A 17,411-nucleotide genomic window follows, 5' to 3' on the forward strand; every position below is an offset into this window, starting at 1 on the left:
CTGCTGATGGGCATCTAGGCTGCTTCCACGTCCTGGCTATTATAAACAGTGCTGCGATGAACATTGGGGTACACATGTCTCTTTCAATTCTGGTTTCCTCAGTGTGTATGCCCAGCAGTGGGATTGCTGGGTCATATGGAGGTTCTATTTCCAGTTTTTTGAAGAATCTCCACACTGTTCTCCATAGTGGCTGTACTAGTTTGCATTCCCACCAACAGTGTAAGAGGGTTCCCTTTTCGCCACACCCTCTCCAGCATTTATTGCTTGTAGACTTTTGGATAGCAGCCATTCTGACTGGTGTGAAATGATACCTCATTGTGGTTTTGATTTGCATTTCTCTAATAATGAGCGATGTTGAGCATCTTTTCATGTGTTTGTTAGCCATCTGTCTGTCTTCTTTGGAGAAATGTCTGTTTAGTTCTTTGGCCCACTTTTTGATTGGGTCATTTATTTTTCTGGAATTGAGCTGCACAAGTTGCTTGTATATTTTTGAGATTGTTTGTCTGTTGCTTCATTTGCTATTATTTTCTCCCATTCTGAAGGCTGTCTTTTCACCTTGCTTATAGTTTCCTTCATTGTGCAAAAGCTTTTAATTTTAATTAGGTCCCATTTGTTTATTTTTGCTTTTATTTCCAGAATTCTGGGAGGTGGGTCATTGAGGATCCTGCTGTGGTTTATGTTGGAGAGTGTTTTGCCTATGTTTTCCTCTAGGAGTTTTATAGTTTCTAGTCTTACGTTTAGATCTTTAATCGATTTTGAGTTTATTTTTGTGTATGGTGTTAGAAAGGGTTCTAGTTTCATTCTTTTACAAGTGGTTGACCAGTTTTCCCAGCACCACTTGTTAAAGAGATTGTCTTTTCTGCATTGTATATTCTTGCCTCCTTTGTCAAAGATAAGGTGTCCATAGGTGCATGGATTTATCTCTGGGCTTTCTATTTTGTTCCATTGATCTTTCTGTCCTTATGTATCAAACCAGCCTTGCATCTCTGGAATAAACCCTGTATTCCATTTGCTAATATTTATTAAAGGTTTTTTATTTGTATTTGTGAAGGATATTGATCCATGGTTATACTAAGTACTTTTTGGCACCATCTTTATCCAGTTTTGGTAGCAGAGTAATATTGGTCTCACAAAGTGAGGTGTGAAGTGTTCTCTCTTATTTTCTGGAAAAGATTATGTAGAATGGGTGATAATTCTTCTTTAAACATTTGAAAGAATCTTCCAGTCACATTATCTTGAAATTTATTTCTCAAAAGTTTTTAAATTGTGACTTCAATTTCCTTGAAGGGCTATTCAAGTTATTTATTTCATATTGAGTGTGTTGTGATAATCTGTATTTTGAGGAATTCATGTACTTCATCTAGGTTATAGATGTTCATATAATTTGATTATTATCTTTGATGTCTGCAGAATCTGTAGTGATACCAGTTTCCTTCCTGTTATTAGTGTTCAATAATTTGTCTCCCTCTTTTTTAAATACAAGCATTTATTTAATTAATTATGAAACAGTATAAAGTGATGTACAACCACACCAAAGTTCATCCAGAATGCCTCTTTATAAATTATGAGACTGACATGCTACCTACTGCACTAACAAGGCACCTGCCTCTTCATAAATTAGTGCTACTTGTTCATTTTACAGTGAGATTAAGCCTTCACGTGTGTTAACTCAGATGTGAGTCTGTTCTTGGTGGTTCAGAAGTTTACATGATTTCGGATGTCATTAATTTGCTTCACCATTTCTCTTATGTGCTCACCCTTCTCCTTCAGGATGGACTGAATGCATTTTCGCTGGGAGGCACTGAGAGTACTGGTGGGCTTTTGAGGACTCAGTACCTTTTCCATCTTTTGTCGTTGATAGTCTTTTTTCATAGTAACCCATTTGATGGCATTGCCCAAATGTCGAAGTTGATCAGGTATCAGCTGTAATTCTTTCTTCATGTCTCTCTCACTGTCAGAGAGAACTGGGAGCTGAGAGTGAAAACTGTGAAGTACTTTTTTCATCCTGTTCATGATGTCTTCTTGTATTTCCCTGGTTTCCTCATATTTGTCAGCTAAGCGCTCGGCCATTTCCCATAGACTTTTCCTCTCCTCTCGACAATAATTGAGATCTTCTAATTGTTTCTTTTTTGGTCACATAACAATTTGACCCTCTGCTGAATCTCCTCCTTTGCCAGGTCCTGTTTAAGGATGTACCATTCTCTGAACACCTGGGTGGCTCTGCTGATGAGCTGAAGACATTCTTCAGGAGGAGGAGCCGTATCTTTTTCAGATGATTTCAAAAATGCTGGATTTGCAACACTACGTTGCAAAATGCTTCTAATATGCTTTTCAAAGGAATCTGGGGTTTCAGCTAGAATACAGAGGGGAGAAGGCGGGAGAAGAGATGTTGCCACTTTAACATGCTCTCGGGTACAAAGCAGGGGAGGAGATGCTGGATGGACTTTGCTTAGTAAAGGCCTGACAAGGTATTCATAGGTACCGGTGATGCAGATCATCGTTGGCCCCAGGATGTCAGGGATGATCCAGAATCCTCAAATTGGAGCTGCCTGCCTGCATGGCAGTGGCTTTGTACAAAGAATGTGTTCTACAAAGCATTTCTGTTCTGTAGCCAGTTCCTGTAAACTGTCCTTGTCTTCATGTGATCCAAGAAACTTGTGAAGTTTATGAATCCAAGGTAGCCCAACACTATGTACACCAGCTTCATGAGTACAGTGGTATCTTGAGGGACACTTGGGATCTCTGTTAAGTTTGATTGGACAAGAAAAGTCAGAATCAAAGGGCTCATCCTCTCCAAATACCAGTTTCAGGGCAAGCTCCAATTCAATACACTCGAACCCATACAGAGATGGAATGAGATCAGCCCTGGAATCCCAGGGCTTTTCTGATGTTTGGTCATCTTCTTCCCCCTTCAGCACAACGCAGTGATACAGCATTCCTGACTCAGTAGTAATCACCAGGTTGGGGACACACGGTAAGCAGAGCACACCACAAGCATCATAGCCACAGTTATCTTCAGCAGCAGGATGCATGGGCAACGGGCCCGACAGCTTACCCACACTCTCAGGGCTGTGCAACAGACTAACAAGTGTAAGGAAAGTCTCCCCATTCTCATATAAGATATACAGGAAGTAAGCCACTACTTCTTCTTTGCCTTTTTATCCAAATATGTGCTTAGGGACTGCTGACAATGGGCCAAAGTCAAATGCAACTGCTGTCTCTCCCAGAGATGCGGTGTAGGCCCTTCCTTTGTTGAGTAAGAGACCTTCCTCTTCTGTTTCTGAAAGAATGATGACCTTAGTCGGTGTCTGGGGCTCACGCAAAGGGTAAATTCTTACGACGTTGTCTGACGTTAATGGCACAACGTGGGGACCTAGCAACTCTCTCGGATACCAGGCAGCATGCTTCAGAGTCAGAGAGGTTGAACTGGTAAAAAATCTTTCAGCAACAGGACTGGTGCTACAATTCACTGTTGATTTTCCACTTTGAAATCCAGAATTCTTTCCCCGTCTTTTAGTAATTCTAATATCATAAGTCCTTTTATTCCTGTAAGTGCTACATGATGTGCTGGGCTTAACAAGACTTGATAGATTTCACACTGGGGTGGATTTATGCAAAGCCATCTCTGGTACTGGGAGAGGGAGGGCTCCTCACCGGCGCCGCTGGGGCCCCGAAGGCTCACGACTAAGAAAGCGCCGTCTTCTGCCTCCCACAGAAAGAGCTCTCCGCGAGGCCCAAGACCAGGTTTCTCGTCAACAACTGAGGAGGCAGCGGCGGTGACGACGGCAATGATGAAGCCGGCTTCTCAGTTTCGGCTGAGCTCTGGTTTTTCCGTCCCTCTCGGAGCCGCAAGAACTCGGCGTGGTTGGGCAGCCAGGTATGCCACAGCTCACCGTCCCCCAAGCCGCCTTCCGTGCCCGCCATCTTGAGCCCACAGCTCTCCGCGGCCTCGCCGCTGAGCGCAGCCAATCCGCTTCCAGCCGTCCACTTTTGTTAGTCTTTCTAGAGGCATATTGGAGAAGGCAATGGCACCCCACTCCAGAGTTCTTGCCTGGACAATCCCATGGACGGAGGAGCCTGGTAGGCTGCAGTCCATGGGGTCACTAAGAGTCGGACATGACTGAGCGACTTCACTTCCACTCTTCACTTGCTTGCATTGGAGAAGGAAATGGCAACCCACTCCAGTGTTCTTGCCTGAAGAATCCCAGGGACGGGGAAGCCTGGTGGGCTGCCGTCTGTGGGGTTGCAGGGAGTCGGACACGATTGAAGCGACTTAGTAGCAGCAGCAGCAGCAGCTAGAGGCATATCACTTTTATTGATCTTTTCAAAGAACATATTTTTTTGTTTCATTTCTCTGTTGTTTTTATGTTTGCAATTTTATCGGTTCTTCTCTTCATTTTTTCCGTCCTTCTACTTGAGTTTATTTTGCGTCTCTTTCTCTAGGTTCTTAAAATAAGTGCTTAGATTATTTATGTGAGATATTTTCTCTTTCCTAATTAAACATTTAGTGCTAAAAATTTCCCTCTCGGTGCTGCTTTAGCTGTGTCGCACAAAGTTTGATGTTATGTTTTCATTTTTATCCCATTCATCATTGTTGTTGTTCTTTTAATTCCTCTTGAGTCCTCTTTGATCCTTGGATTATTGAAAAGTATGCCCTTTATTTTCCGGTAATTCACTTGTCGAAGATTTTTAGGTACAGTATGTGGGTTTGCTATTTTTATTATATTCTTTTCAACTGTTGATTACATAGTGAGGATGGGTTGAAAGGAGACCCATCTTTATCACTGAGGGAGCCCAGAACTTTGTCAGCTAAGTTGTGTTGATATGGAAATCTATATGAACCACCCCACCATACACACACAGGGGCACGTACACACACAACCACACATGCCCATGGCATACTTATACCCAGTGGAGCTCAAATTCTCATTTTCGAAAAACAAAGCTAATGGCAGGGACCATGATAAAAAAAAAACACAACAAAACAGGAAAAGGAAGCTGTTTAGGAAGAAAAAAAAAAAAGCACCAAATCAGCATCATATCTCTGAAAAAATTAGGCCAAACCAGAAACCTCCAGCGGAAATAGAGGTATTTCAGATTCTGGGTTGCCTGTAGGCAAGCTGAATTTCTTTTATGTTGGCAGCACCTGCCTTCTTAGTCAGCCTCCTCGCCCCTTCCCACCATCACTGCCCCCATCACAACAAGGCCAGTCCAACAAATTCTGCTTTGGAAAATCAAAAGGAAAGAAGACACTACACTGACTACAACAATGGAACAGAAATTCCAAGAACTAAAGATGTATTGAGAAGAGAGAAAGCTATGTCCTGCAAACCAATTCAATGTCTGAGCGATAATAATGCCCTTCTCAAATGACATGTAATGAGAACTATATGTATATTGTATTTGTGTTTATATGCAATATATGTACATATATAATATGTTCATTCCCCATCTGATAACTATTTCTGTCTTGCAGGTTGTTTGGTTTTCGTTTCTTATATTTCAATGTATCTAAAAATTTGTATGGTTGTAGCATTACAATACACTGATATATGTGGCAGTGTCTCAGGTCCCTCAGCAGCTAAGCTGTGAAACTGAGTCTTTGGGCAGGCTGTTAGTTCCAAAGGTCCAGTGAGGGAGGCAGCTCCACTGCCCCATATAAACTAAGGGCACTCAATCAGTTTAGACCAGGGTTTTTCAACCTCGACACAATAGCTATTTTGTTCATTTTCTTTTGTAGGGTTTGTCCTGTTTGTCAGCATCCCTGGCCTCTACGTGCTAGATGTCAGTAGCTTCCCCAAACAAAACAGGAAACCAGACATCTGGCAACCAGACATCACAAAATTGCCCCCAGTGAAAAGCTGTTTGTTTAGACATGATTCCTTATTTCTTGCCCTCAATGCTGTACAAAGCTGTGATACTTGGTACCATAGCAGGCATCTTGCAGGCATCTTGCAGGCATGAGGAATGATTATATTACAGAGGCACTGAGGCTAGTACATGAGGTAGAAGGGGCCATGGTTTTTGCTGACATTGCCAAAGTACTGCACCAACCCTAGCATTACCTCCCTATGGGAGGTAATTTCCCTAACAGCTTCCACCACTTAAGCCTCTTTGGTCCTGTGTTTTGTCACTTACAGCCAAGACCATCCTAGCGAATCCACTGATCACCTTACTCCTCTGCTTAAAACCCTTTGCTAGTTCTCCATTCAGGATGAATTGTAGACTCCTGAGCTTAGCACCCAAGGGCCTTTGTCTCTCCATCCTGCTCATCTCCCACCGCCCTCTCAGCACATGTCTTCCCCTCTTGAGCCTTAAGTGGAGTCCTCTGACCCAGCCTGGAGACTTCCTGTCCCCTGTGTTTACACTTGCTGGTCCCTGAATGGCACATCCTTCCTCCTCTGCTCTCTCTCTTCACTCCTACTCCTACCTTTCAAGACTTAGCCCATGTACTCTCCTTCAGGAACTTGTCCCCAAATTTCCATGTGGTGGTTTTGAAACATGGACTCCAAATTATTAATATTTTACACTTGTCTATTTGGGAGTGGCTGGGCAGGAGTTTGGACCTCGGTGACTTTTTATACTCTGGATGCTGAAGTAGGGTTCTAACCGACTGATCCAGGGAAGTGTTATTCAGTGACACACAACACGACCTTCATGATAAGGATGTGTAGCGCGTGAGATGAGCTGATTAGACCTGCATGCATCGGGCAACCCAAGGTAACCCAAGCCTCTGATGCCGCTCATCTTTCCAGCCTCAAACCCTGGCAGTCTATCACTTCCACCACACATCTCTCTCAGTGTGAATCATTGGGAGGCTCAGAATGTGCCCTACTGCATAAGTGTTCCCCCACACCTGGCATTCAGCCACCTTTCCCAGCATAACTCCTACTCATCCTTCAGATCTACCTTTGACATCACCTCCTCTAGGAAGCCTTCCTCCCCTCTCCAAGGCTGGCATGCCCAGAGACTTTCCCTCACATCACACTTAACACATTGCCTCCTGACCACCCGTTTCCACCTTTGTGAGCCTGTGAGCATCTGAAGGGCAGAGAATGACTTATTCCTTTGTGAGCCACCAGCCCCTAGAACAATGCCAGAGGCTGCTGTGAAAAATAACTGTTCATGGCAGGGTTGTGCCAGTGGTGTGGCTGGATGTGTCCTGCTCTTGTCCTCCATTCAGCCAACATTTATTGAGCTATGACCCTGTACTGAAGGTAGAGTTCTCTGCATTTCGTCTCTTGCCACTCTCTGGGGAGCTGGAGCTCACAGTTATAGAGCACTCACTGGGGGTTGTCCTCATACCTAACTCATCTGGTGTGTTTGATCCTCTTAACAAGCCAGTGAGGTTGTAATTATCTGCAATTCATGTTGGAAACTGAGGTGCCAGAATTATTAAATGGGCACTGAATCCTGGAGTCCACATTTGAACCCCTGCTGCCTAACTCTAGAGCCTGTGGTGTTAATCTCTACACTGCCTGGCTTCCTATGAATACCCAGACTTGTTATGAATGCAGAGACCCAGGCCTCACCTGAAGTCCTTGTTTCTGTAGGTCTGTAGGCAGGACCTGGGGATCCCCTGTCCTCATGAGCCCCACATGGTGCAAAAATGATAGTGGCCAAGAGCATCACGGAGGATCTGAGGCTCCGTGAGGTCCAGCCCTGATGCGCCTGTCTCACTGAATCACAGACACCTCCTGTCCTCAGTCTTCTCCAGACCCTGGCTGCTTCTGCCAGAAGGGTCCCCACCTCACCCACCCACCCATGTGCTTTGAAGAGCAGTGAAGCAAGTGAGAAGAGGGAGCCCTTGTGGCTCAGGATGGGCTGGCAAAGCCCCAGGGACTTCCCCACGCGGCCCCTTCCAGAGGCCTCCAGCTCCTCAAATGTGTCTTTAGTCTGTGGTGCTGCCAGACACGTCCAAAAGGCTACATCCAGAACCCTCCACACCTTCTGAACCTGGGATTCAGTCCTCTAACCACAGCCTTGGGGCCCTCGGAAGCTCCTTGACGATGAGTACTGGTGATGCCAGCGGAGTTTGCTGTACCCAGGACAGGCCCAGCCAGGGAGCAAGTCCTCAGTGAAAGCAGGGCAGCCCCAGCCAGTGGCTGATTTCCCCAACTCTCAGTGTGAAAACCATCCAACCAGGCCTGTGGGTGAGCAGAACAGACCTCCAAGGAAAGGGCCTCTCCCCAAGAGTTGGTGATTTCACCGTCACAAAAGGTTGAAGGGGTCAGTGGGAAAATTTGGCCCTTGACCCAGAACAACTCAGCTCTCTTCACTACCTACTAAACAGCCAGACCTGCTCTCAGGGGATTTCCCAGCCGTGTTCAAATGGAAGCTCAATCAAGTAGGCACCTCTGTTAAAGCCACATCAAAGGTTAGTTGCTGGAGAGTTAGTAAGACTCCGGATGGTGATAGTCATCAGGGGGCGCGTAGAGCATGGGATGGGCGAAGGTGGAATGGAAAATTGACATAGGGATTTCCCCAAAACCAGTATTACAAGTTCTGACTCTTGCTCTGTAATGAGGCACCCTCCAATACAGAGGTCTAAAATAAGAGCCATTTTATTGTGTCTCATAAATTGTGACTCAGAAGCTTGACCAGCACTCAGCTGGGTAATTCTTTTTCAAGTGGCATCAGTAGGGGTCCCTTAATGCCACTGAGCTGGCAAATGGGTGGCTCCAAGCTTCCCCACCAGGTCTGGCCCCAGTAAAGGAGGCTAGAGAGCTGGACTGGGAAAGATCAGCCGTCCCACACCAGCCTCACCAGTGTGGTGGCCTCATGGAGCTGGACTTCATAAATGGTGGTTCAGGGCTATCAATGAGAATGTTAGGGACCCAGCTGAAGGCTGCTCGGCTTCTTATGACCTAGAAGTCCCAGAATCTCATGTCCACCAAATTCTATCCATCAAGCAAGTCACCAAGACCAGCCCACACTCAAGAAGAATGGAGTTAGACTCTGCCTCTCAGTGGAAAGAATGGAAAAACATTTGCAGCCATATTTAATCTCCCTACTACGGAAGAGCTAGGAAACACTTGCTGCGCTTACTGAGGGGATTTTTGCTCCACATGTTTGTCTAGCTCATACTGGGTTCCAGGCTGTGTCCTGGGCACCGGAGAGAGAGAGCAGTGAGCAAGACAGAGACATGGTGCCTGCCCAGCTCAAATGCTAGCTCCAGTCTCTCCATCGGAGCCACCTCAGCCAGAAACCAGATGTTCCAGCAGAGAGGTGGGGGGCTTCTGGGGGCTGTTGGCCTCCTCCCTCCTGGGCCCTATGAATCCCAGTGAAGCCAGGATCCTCTCTCTAAGGGCTCCTAAAACTGCAAGACCTTTCACGTGCCTCTGCCTGTTCTCATGGGCATGGGGCTGAGACCGAAACAACTATCCCTCTCCCTGGATTTGGTCCAATTAGGTCATGAGACCCTGGGGATCTAGAGTCAGCAATTCTCTTATTAAGAGCGGTTCATTCCCACCAAGAGCTGCACTCTGATGCTGATGCCAGAGACCTCTGATGCTGATCTCTGCCCTGAATCCCACTTCCCCACAGATGCATCCAGACCTTAACCAGTCCTCTCTCTACTTTGTGTTTCACCCAGAACTGAACTTCCCCTTCTGTATGTGGAGTCTGTATGAGGCTGAAACTCAATTCCATCTGTGTCCACCCCAACCAATGTTTTCGAACTTTCTGTTTCAGGCGAGAGCATGAAATTCTTTCATAATGAAACCAAATGTGAGGAAATGTGAAATGTTACTTTCAAATTGTGTCTTCGTATTTAGGGAACAGACATTTGTTAAACACTTGCTGTATGAGTCCTTTCAGTAATTACCTACCTTGGCAAAGAGCAGTTATTAATACAGACATGCATACACACACACACACACACACACACACACACATACAATTGGGAGAGTAAATTTGTAGAGAAAATTCTTAACTCAAAACAACAAAATTTGAATCAAAACAACATAATATTACAAGTATCCTTTTAGAATGACCAAACATTTTAAAGTTAGTAACATCTGATTTCGACTAGGTGTACACTATTGTGGAGATGTAAATAAATACAACCAATTTAGAGATTGTAAATGGTATTTTGGCAATACTTCAGTTCACTTCAGTTGCTCAGTTGTGTCCGATTCTTTCCAACCCCATGGACTGCAGCACACCAGCCTTCCCTGGCCATCACCATCTCCCAGAGCTTACTCAAACTCATGTCCATCGAGTCAGTGATGCCATCCAACCATCTCATCCTCTGTTGTCCCCTTCTCCTCCTGCTTTCAATCTTTCCCAGCATCAGGGTCTTTTCAAATGAATCAGTTCTTTACATCAAGTGGGAAGATTACTGGAGTTTCAGGTTCAGCATCAGTCCTTCCACTGACTATTCAGAGCTGATTTTCTTTAGGATGGACTGGTTTGATCTCCTGGCAGTCCAAAGGACTCTCAAGAGTCTTCTCCAACACCACAGTTCAAAAGCATCAATTCTTCAGCACTCAGCCTTCTTTATAGTCCAGCTCTCACACCCATATGTGACTACTGGAAAAACCATAACTCTGACTAGATGGACCTTTGTTGTCAAAGAAATGTCTCTGCTTTTTAATATGCTGTCTAGGTTGGTTATAACTTTTCTTCCAAGGAGCAAGCCTCTTTTAATTTCATGGCTGAAGGCACCATCTGCAGTGATTTTGGAGCCCCCCAAAATTAAGTCTCACTGTTTCAACTGTTTCCCTATCTATTTGCCATGAAGTGATGGAACCAGATGCCATGATCTTAGTTTTCTGAATGTTGAGTTTTAAGCCAACTTTTTCACTCTCCTCTTTCACTTTCATCAAGAGGCTCTTTAGTTCTTCTTTGCTTTCTCCCATATGGGTGGTGTCATCTGCATATCTGAGGTTATTGATATTTCTCCCGGCAATCTTGATTCCAGCTTGTGCTTCATTCAGCCTGGCATTTCACATGATGTACTCTGCATACAAGTTAAATAAGCAGGGTGACAATATACAGCCTTGACGTACTCCTGTCCCAATTTGGAACCAATCTGTTGTTTCATGTCCTGTTCTAACTGTTGCTTCCTGACCTGCATACAGATTTCTCAAGAGGCAGGTCAGGTGGTCTGGTATTGCCATCTCTTTAAGGATTTTCCACAGTTTGTTGTGGTCCACACAGTCAAAGGCTTTGGCATAGTCAATAAAGCAGAAGTAGATGTTTTTCTGGAACTCTCTTGCTTTTTCGATGATCCAGTGGATGTTGGCAAATTGATTTCTGGTTCTTCTGCCTTTTCTAAGTCCAGCTGGAACATCTGGAAGTTCATGCTTCACGTATTGTTGAAGCCTGGCTTGGATAATTTTGAGCATTACTTTGCTACTGTGTGAGATGTGTGCAATTGTGTGGTAGTTTGAACATTCTTTGGCATTGCCTTTTTTTGGGAGTGGAATGAAAACTGACCTTTTCCAGTCTTGTGGCCACTGCTGAGTTTTCCAAATTTGCTGGCATATTGAGTGCAGCACTTTAACAATACTTACCAAAATGTAAAATGCACATTCTCTATAACCCAGAAATGCATTGCTTCTAGAAATCCATCCTACAGAAATTCAGTACCAGTACATTAAAAGTATATATATTATAATCCTAGCAGCATTCTGATAATTTTAAATATTGAATGCAAAGTGGATGTCCACTGAAAGGAAAAGAAGCAAAGCCTAACACAATAATGCGATGGAACAATTTCTAGCCATCGGAAAGAATAAGATAGGCTTGGAAAGACTTTCATGCTGTTGCGTTGAATGGAAAAAGGATAAATCAGTGTGCATGATAGGATCATGTTTTTGCTGAGAAAGACTACAAAATTGGAGCCTTCATACATTACTATTGGGGAAAAAAATTGAAGCAGCTCTGTGGAAGACGATTTATCAGTTCCTCAAAAAGCTAAACATAGGGTCACCAAACAATCCTGCTTCTAAATAAATACCCAAGAGAATTGAAAAAATTTATATGCATACAGAAACTTACAAATGAATGTTCAGAGCAGCCTTATTCATCACATCCAAAGAGTGGAAACAATCCAAATGTCATTCAATTGACAACTGGTTGAAATGTGGTTTATCCATACAATGGAATATTATTCATCCATAAGGAGGAATGAAGTACTGACACATGCCGCAACATGCATGAACCCTGAAGATATTGCGCTGAGTAAAAGTATCCAGACACAGAAAGGTCACGTATTAGATGATTCAACTCACGTGAAATTTCTAGAATAGGCAAACCATAGAAACAGAAAGTAGACCAGTGGTTGCCAAGAGATGGAGGGAACTAAGGAGTAAGATTGATTGCTGGCAAAGCAGCATGAATTTCTTTTAGGGGTGATGGAAATGTTCTGAATTGGATAGTAATGGTGGTGTACAACACTGAATATGCCAAAAACCACTGAATTCTACAGTTTAAAATGGTAAATTTTATGTTATATGAATTATTTCAATTTAAAATAATAATAGTCATGCATTACTGATATTTATACATTAATTTAATTTTAAACATTCAGCTGTTTTTATTTATTTTTGGCTGCAGTGACTCTTCATTGCTGAGTGCGGGCTTTCTCTAGTTGTGGCAAATGGGGGCTACTGTTCGTTGCAGTGCGCTTGCCTTTCATTGCGGTGGCTTCTCCTGTTGCAGAGCACAGACTCTAGGATGTGATGGCTTCCGTTATTGTGGTGCCATGGGCTCAGTAATTGTGGTACATGGGCTTAGTGGCTCTGTGGCATGTGGAATTTCTTCTTGGACCAGGATCAAACCTGTGTCCCCTGCATTGGCGGGTGGATTCTTAACCACTGGACCACTAGGGAAGTCCCAAATATAATTTTTTATAACATTTAAAATACCACTTTAAAAAACACATTATCTTTTAAGATCCCTTCTAACTCCAAAATTACTTGTATCTGTCCTTGGTGGAACTGAGGGGCTCAGATGACCCCTAAGTCAACAACTGAGGAAAAGACTCATTGGAAAAGATTCTGATTCTGGGAAAGAGCCTAATGCTGAGATGGTTGGATAGCATCACCCATTCAATGGACATGAGTTTGAGCAAACTCCAAGAGATAGTGAAGGACAGGGAAGCCTGGTGTGCTGCAGGCTATAGGGTCACAAAGGGTTGGACGTGACTTAGCAACTGAATGCCACCACCACCTTCCTCTAGCCTACTGAGAATGTGTCTCAGTTTCTTTGCACAAAATAAGGAACAGAGAAGCACCATTTCTGCCTTAAGACGCGTGTACAGAGGTGCAGATATAGGTGAGTTCCTTTACAACCATTTCAAACGTATGTTTTCCTCTACTTTTAATAGCCGATAGCTGGAATTCTTAAACTCTGGGTAGGTGTCAGAAGCACCTGGAGACCAGGTAAATAATGTAGATTCCTGAGCCCTCCATCCAGAGGCTCTGATTCCCTGAATCTGGGTTTTCCCAAAAACCTGCAATGCTGCAAAGCAGGTCAGTAGACCATGCTTTGAGTAGGACTGTCATACCTAATTCTTTACTTTTCCTTGTTCTAAAGAAAAGGGGAGGTGTTTGGTTATAAATCTTTGTGTAAGGCATTGTTATTGTTAGTGTTTGAATAATTTAGAGCTGTATTTCTCAATCCAAATTGTACTGTGGACCGGAAAGCTAAAGTTACTCTGTGAAAATTGAAGTGGACTTCGGAGATCTCGAGGTGGGAGGGCAATGACATGCAAAGGGAACCCCTAGGATGCAACTCTGAGAGGCTTGGGGTTTGGCACCATTCTCCTTTCTGTGCCCAAGGCCCACCAGGCCCAGAACAGAGGCACCTCTGAAAACTTGAGTAAATGTATTAATAATCGACAAAACATGGAATGATTTTTTTTGTAGGTGCCTGATGTCCCTTTTATTTCTAATTTGCTGAGTTTATATCATGAATTGTTGTTGAGTTTTGTCAAATGCTCTTCTGTATTTGTCAAAAAGGATCATATAATTTCGTCTTAGTATGGTCACTTAAATTGATTGATTTTCAAATGTTAAACCAACTTCATACTTTTGGGATAAACACTTGGTCAAGATGTATTAACCTTTTAAAACATATTGCTGGATTTGATTTGCTAATATCTGGTTAAGGACTTTTATGTGAATCTTCATGAGAAATATTGCTCTATAGTTTTCTTTTACTGTAATTTTTGTCTGGTTTTGGTATCACGGTTATGCTGGTCTCATAAAACAATTTGAGAACTGTTCCATCCTGTATTTCAGGTAGTTTGTATAAGATCAGTGTATTTCTTCCAGAAATGTTTGACAGAATGCACTAGAAAAATCTTGTTCTGGAGTTTTCTTTGTAGGATGGTTTTTTAGAGTTGACAAAGTTTCTGTAGTAAAGGTAGAATTATGTCATATCATTTCCTGTCAGTTCTGGTAGGTTGAATTTTAAAGAAATCTTTCTATTTCATATAAGTTGTTGAATTGGTTAAAATTGATCATAATATTTCTTGGTTATTCTTTTAAAGTTTGTAAGACCTGTAGCAATAACCACTCTTTCATACCCGCTATTGACAATTCGTGTTCTCTCTTTTTGTTCTCAGTCTAGCTAGAGTTTTCAGTTCAGTTCAGTTGCTCAGTTATGTCCAACTCTTTGCGACCCATGGACTGCTGTACTACACGCTTCCCTGTCCACCACTAGTTCTCAGAACTTGCTCAAACTCATGTCCATCGAGTTGGTGATGCCATCCAACTATCTCATCCTTTGTTGTCCCCTTCTCCTCCTGCCTCCAATCTTTCCCAGCATCAGGGTCTTTGCCAATGAGTCTGTTCTTTGCATCAGGTGGCCAAAGTATTGGAGTTTCAGCTTCAGCATCAGTCCTTCCAATGAATATTCAGGGCTGATTTCCTTTAGGATTGACTGGTTGGATCTCCTCGCAGTCCAAGGGACTCTCAAGAGTCTTCTCCAACACCACCGTTCAAAAGCAGCAATTCTTTGGCACTCAGTTTTCTTTATGGTCCAACTCTCACATCTGTACATGACTACTGGAATAACCATAGCTTTGACTATATGGACCTTTGTCAGCAAAGCAATGTCTCCGCTTTTTAATATGCTGTCTAGGTTGGTCATAACTTTCCTTCCAAGATGTAAGCATCTTTTAATTTCATGGCTGCAGTCACCATCTGCAGTAATTTTGGAACCCAAGAAAATAAAATCTGTCACTTTCCATTGTTTCCCCATCTATTTGCCATGAAGTGATGGGTCCAGGTGCCATGATCTTAGTTTTTTGAATTTGGAATTTTAAACCAGCTTTTTCACTCTCCTCTTTAACCTTCATTAAGAGACTCTTTAGTTCCACGTCACTTTCTGCCATTAAAGTGGTGTCATCTGCATATCTGAGTTTATATTTCTCCCGGCAGTCTTGATTCCAGCTTGAACTTCATCCAGTCAGCCATTTCACATAATATACCCTACACATAAGTTAAATAAGCAGGGTAACAATATACAGCCTTGACATACTCCCTTCCCAATTTGTTCCATGTCCGGTTCTAACTGTTGCTTCTTGACCTGCATACAGATTTCTCAGGAGGTAGGTGAGGTGGTCGGAGAAGGCAATGGCACCCCACTCCAGTACTCTTGCCTGGAAAATCCCATGGATGGAGGAGCCTGGTAGGCTACAGTCCATGGGGTCGCTAAGAGTCAGACATGACTGAGCGACTTCACTTTCACTTTTCCCATTCATGCACTGGAGAAGGAAATGGCAACCCACTCCAGCATTCTTGCCTGGAGAATCCCGGGGACGGCGGAGCCTGGTGGTCTGCCGTCTGTGGGGTCGCACAGAGTCGGACTCGACTGAAGCGACTTAGCAGCAGCAGCAGCAGCAGGTAAGGTGGTCTGGTATTCCCTTCTCTTGAAGAATTTTCCACAGTTTGTTGTGATCCACACAGTCAAAGGCTTTAGTGTAGTCAGTGAAGCAGATGTTTTTTCTGGAATTCTCTTGCTTTTTCTGTGTTTTACCTCTTTTAAAATTTTTTTCAAATAACCAGCTTGGGCTTTGTATGACAGGAAGTGTGCTTAACAAACTCCCATCCCAAAATATCTCCGATTCCGACTTGTCAGGAAACTGTAAACGTCTCATAGATAGAAACTGTTATGTTCACACCCTAGAATCCACATCTATCATGGCGCCTGGTATGTGTCACTGATCATCATTGGCTGTTGTATTGAGTCAGATAAGCTCTTCTTTAAAATGGAAACACTCAGTTTCTAACTGTCAAAAAAATAAGACCATGAGACATGATTAAAAGCAGAACAGGTTGACCAGTCTAAGTAAAGGACTCTTAAAATCCATAAGGAAAACAATATTATCTCAAGAAGAAAAATAAATAAAATCCGTAAGTACTTTAAAAATAAGAACCAGAAGTGGACAGTAAACATGCAAAACTATATATATCCCTCCCTATATACTAAAAGAATACAAAACAAAACAACCATCTTAATATTTTCAGTTATCTTCACTTTGGTGTTTCAAGAGACAAACTGACTTACCTACCTAAAACAGGATAAATTTTGAGACTCCCTCCCCTCCTTATTAGTCCTCCTATCCCAAACTAGAAAATGGGAAACTATTCCTCCAGTTCTTCTCCTCAAAATACAAGGACATGGAGTCTGGGTTCTAGTGTTGGCCTTCCTTGCTGTTTCCTGGCTTTATAACATTGGGAAGGTTGTTTTACCAGTCTGAGCTGGTTTCCTCTTCTGTAAAGTGGAAATGATGCAGGGAGCAGATGAGTATTGCGAGCCAGCACAGTGCCTGGCACAGAGTGGATGCTGAGAACTCTTACAGTATACTCTGTTTCAGGCAGCTGCTTCATCCAAGTCTCCCATCCTTTTCTGAGGCCCTGCAGCTTCATCAGCCTCTCTCAGTGAAATTTCTAGCTCTTCAACCACTTTCTTCTGTCTCCTTTGGCTTTCTAGTCTCACTGTTTCTAAAATCTCACCAACACAGAGGACTGAGTTGCCTATATGTTTTCCTAGCCACTCACCTTCTATTGGACACAGGTTATTTCCACTTGCTCATAAGATGTTCTATAAACCAAACTCCTGGATGATGAAGCTTTCTGCTTTGGGAGTTAATCCTATGTTAGTGGGGATCTGATCTCCCGGATTCTCGATATTCATTGAAGTCTTGAGATTATTTCATAATTAGATTTACATGAAAGAGATGGTTGCTTCATTTGTGTCTTCTCTTTTTTGACTGGTTCCAGGAGACCGCAAGTGTGTCCTGAAACAATCCTGCTGTCAGGATTTCTACGCTTTCTGGGAGTGAGGAAGGAAAGGAAGGAGCAGAGGAAGAAAGGAAGGGAGGGACAGAGGGAAAGGAGACAGGAAGGCAAGTAGGCTTGGCAAATGCTCACTAGGTATTTGATAAATAAATG

At 43.2% G+C, this 17,411-nt stretch overlaps 2 protein-coding genes and 1 pseudogene across 12 annotated transcripts in view; 2 read left to right on the forward strand and 1 right to left on the reverse strand.

Annotated features, from left to right (window-relative positions):
• The window catches only part of XCR1 (X-C motif chemokine receptor 1), a 325,532-nt gene that overhangs the window by 302,627 nt on the left and 5,494 nt on the right, over positions 1-17,411 (forward strand). For 2 of the 6 annotated variants that reach the window (XM_081526006.1, XM_081526007.1), the window contains one exon: positions 3,716-3,877. The gene's annotated coding sequence lies outside the window, so the exon portion shown is untranslated. Of the gene's footprint in view, positions 1-3,357; positions 3,549-3,715; positions 3,878-13,217; positions 13,285-15,580; positions 15,861-17,240; positions 17,366-17,411 lie in introns of those variants that run through there. The other 4 variants (XM_081526009.1, XM_081526005.1, XM_081526011.1 and 1 more) reach the window with 4 other exon arrangements.
• The window catches only part of FYCO1 (FYVE and coiled-coil domain autophagy adaptor 1), a 268,566-nt gene that overhangs the window by 165,018 nt on the left and 86,137 nt on the right, over positions 1-17,411 (forward strand). For 2 of the 5 annotated variants that reach the window (XM_081525962.1, XM_081525972.1), the window contains exons 1-2: positions 3,358-3,548; positions 3,716-3,877. The gene's annotated coding sequence lies outside the window, so the exon portion shown is untranslated. Of the gene's footprint in view, positions 1-3,357; positions 3,549-3,715; positions 3,878-17,411 lie in introns of those variants that run through there. The other 3 variants (XM_081525963.1, XM_081525973.1, XM_081525965.1) reach the window with 2 other exon arrangements.
• LOC145520157 (nuclear pore complex protein Nup88 pseudogene) lies at positions 761-3,924 on the reverse strand (annotated as a pseudogene). The gene has a single exon (XR_014064274.1). The product of XR_014064274.1 is annotated as a nuclear pore complex protein Nup88 pseudogene (transcript).

Source organism: Giraffa tippelskirchi, chromosome 9 (assembly GCF_054371585.1).
Source record: "Giraffa tippelskirchi isolate mGirTip1 chromosome 9, T2T-mGirTip1v1.2.pri, whole genome shotgun sequence".
Taxonomy (NCBI): domain Eukaryota; kingdom Metazoa; phylum Chordata; class Mammalia; order Artiodactyla; family Giraffidae; genus Giraffa; species Giraffa tippelskirchi.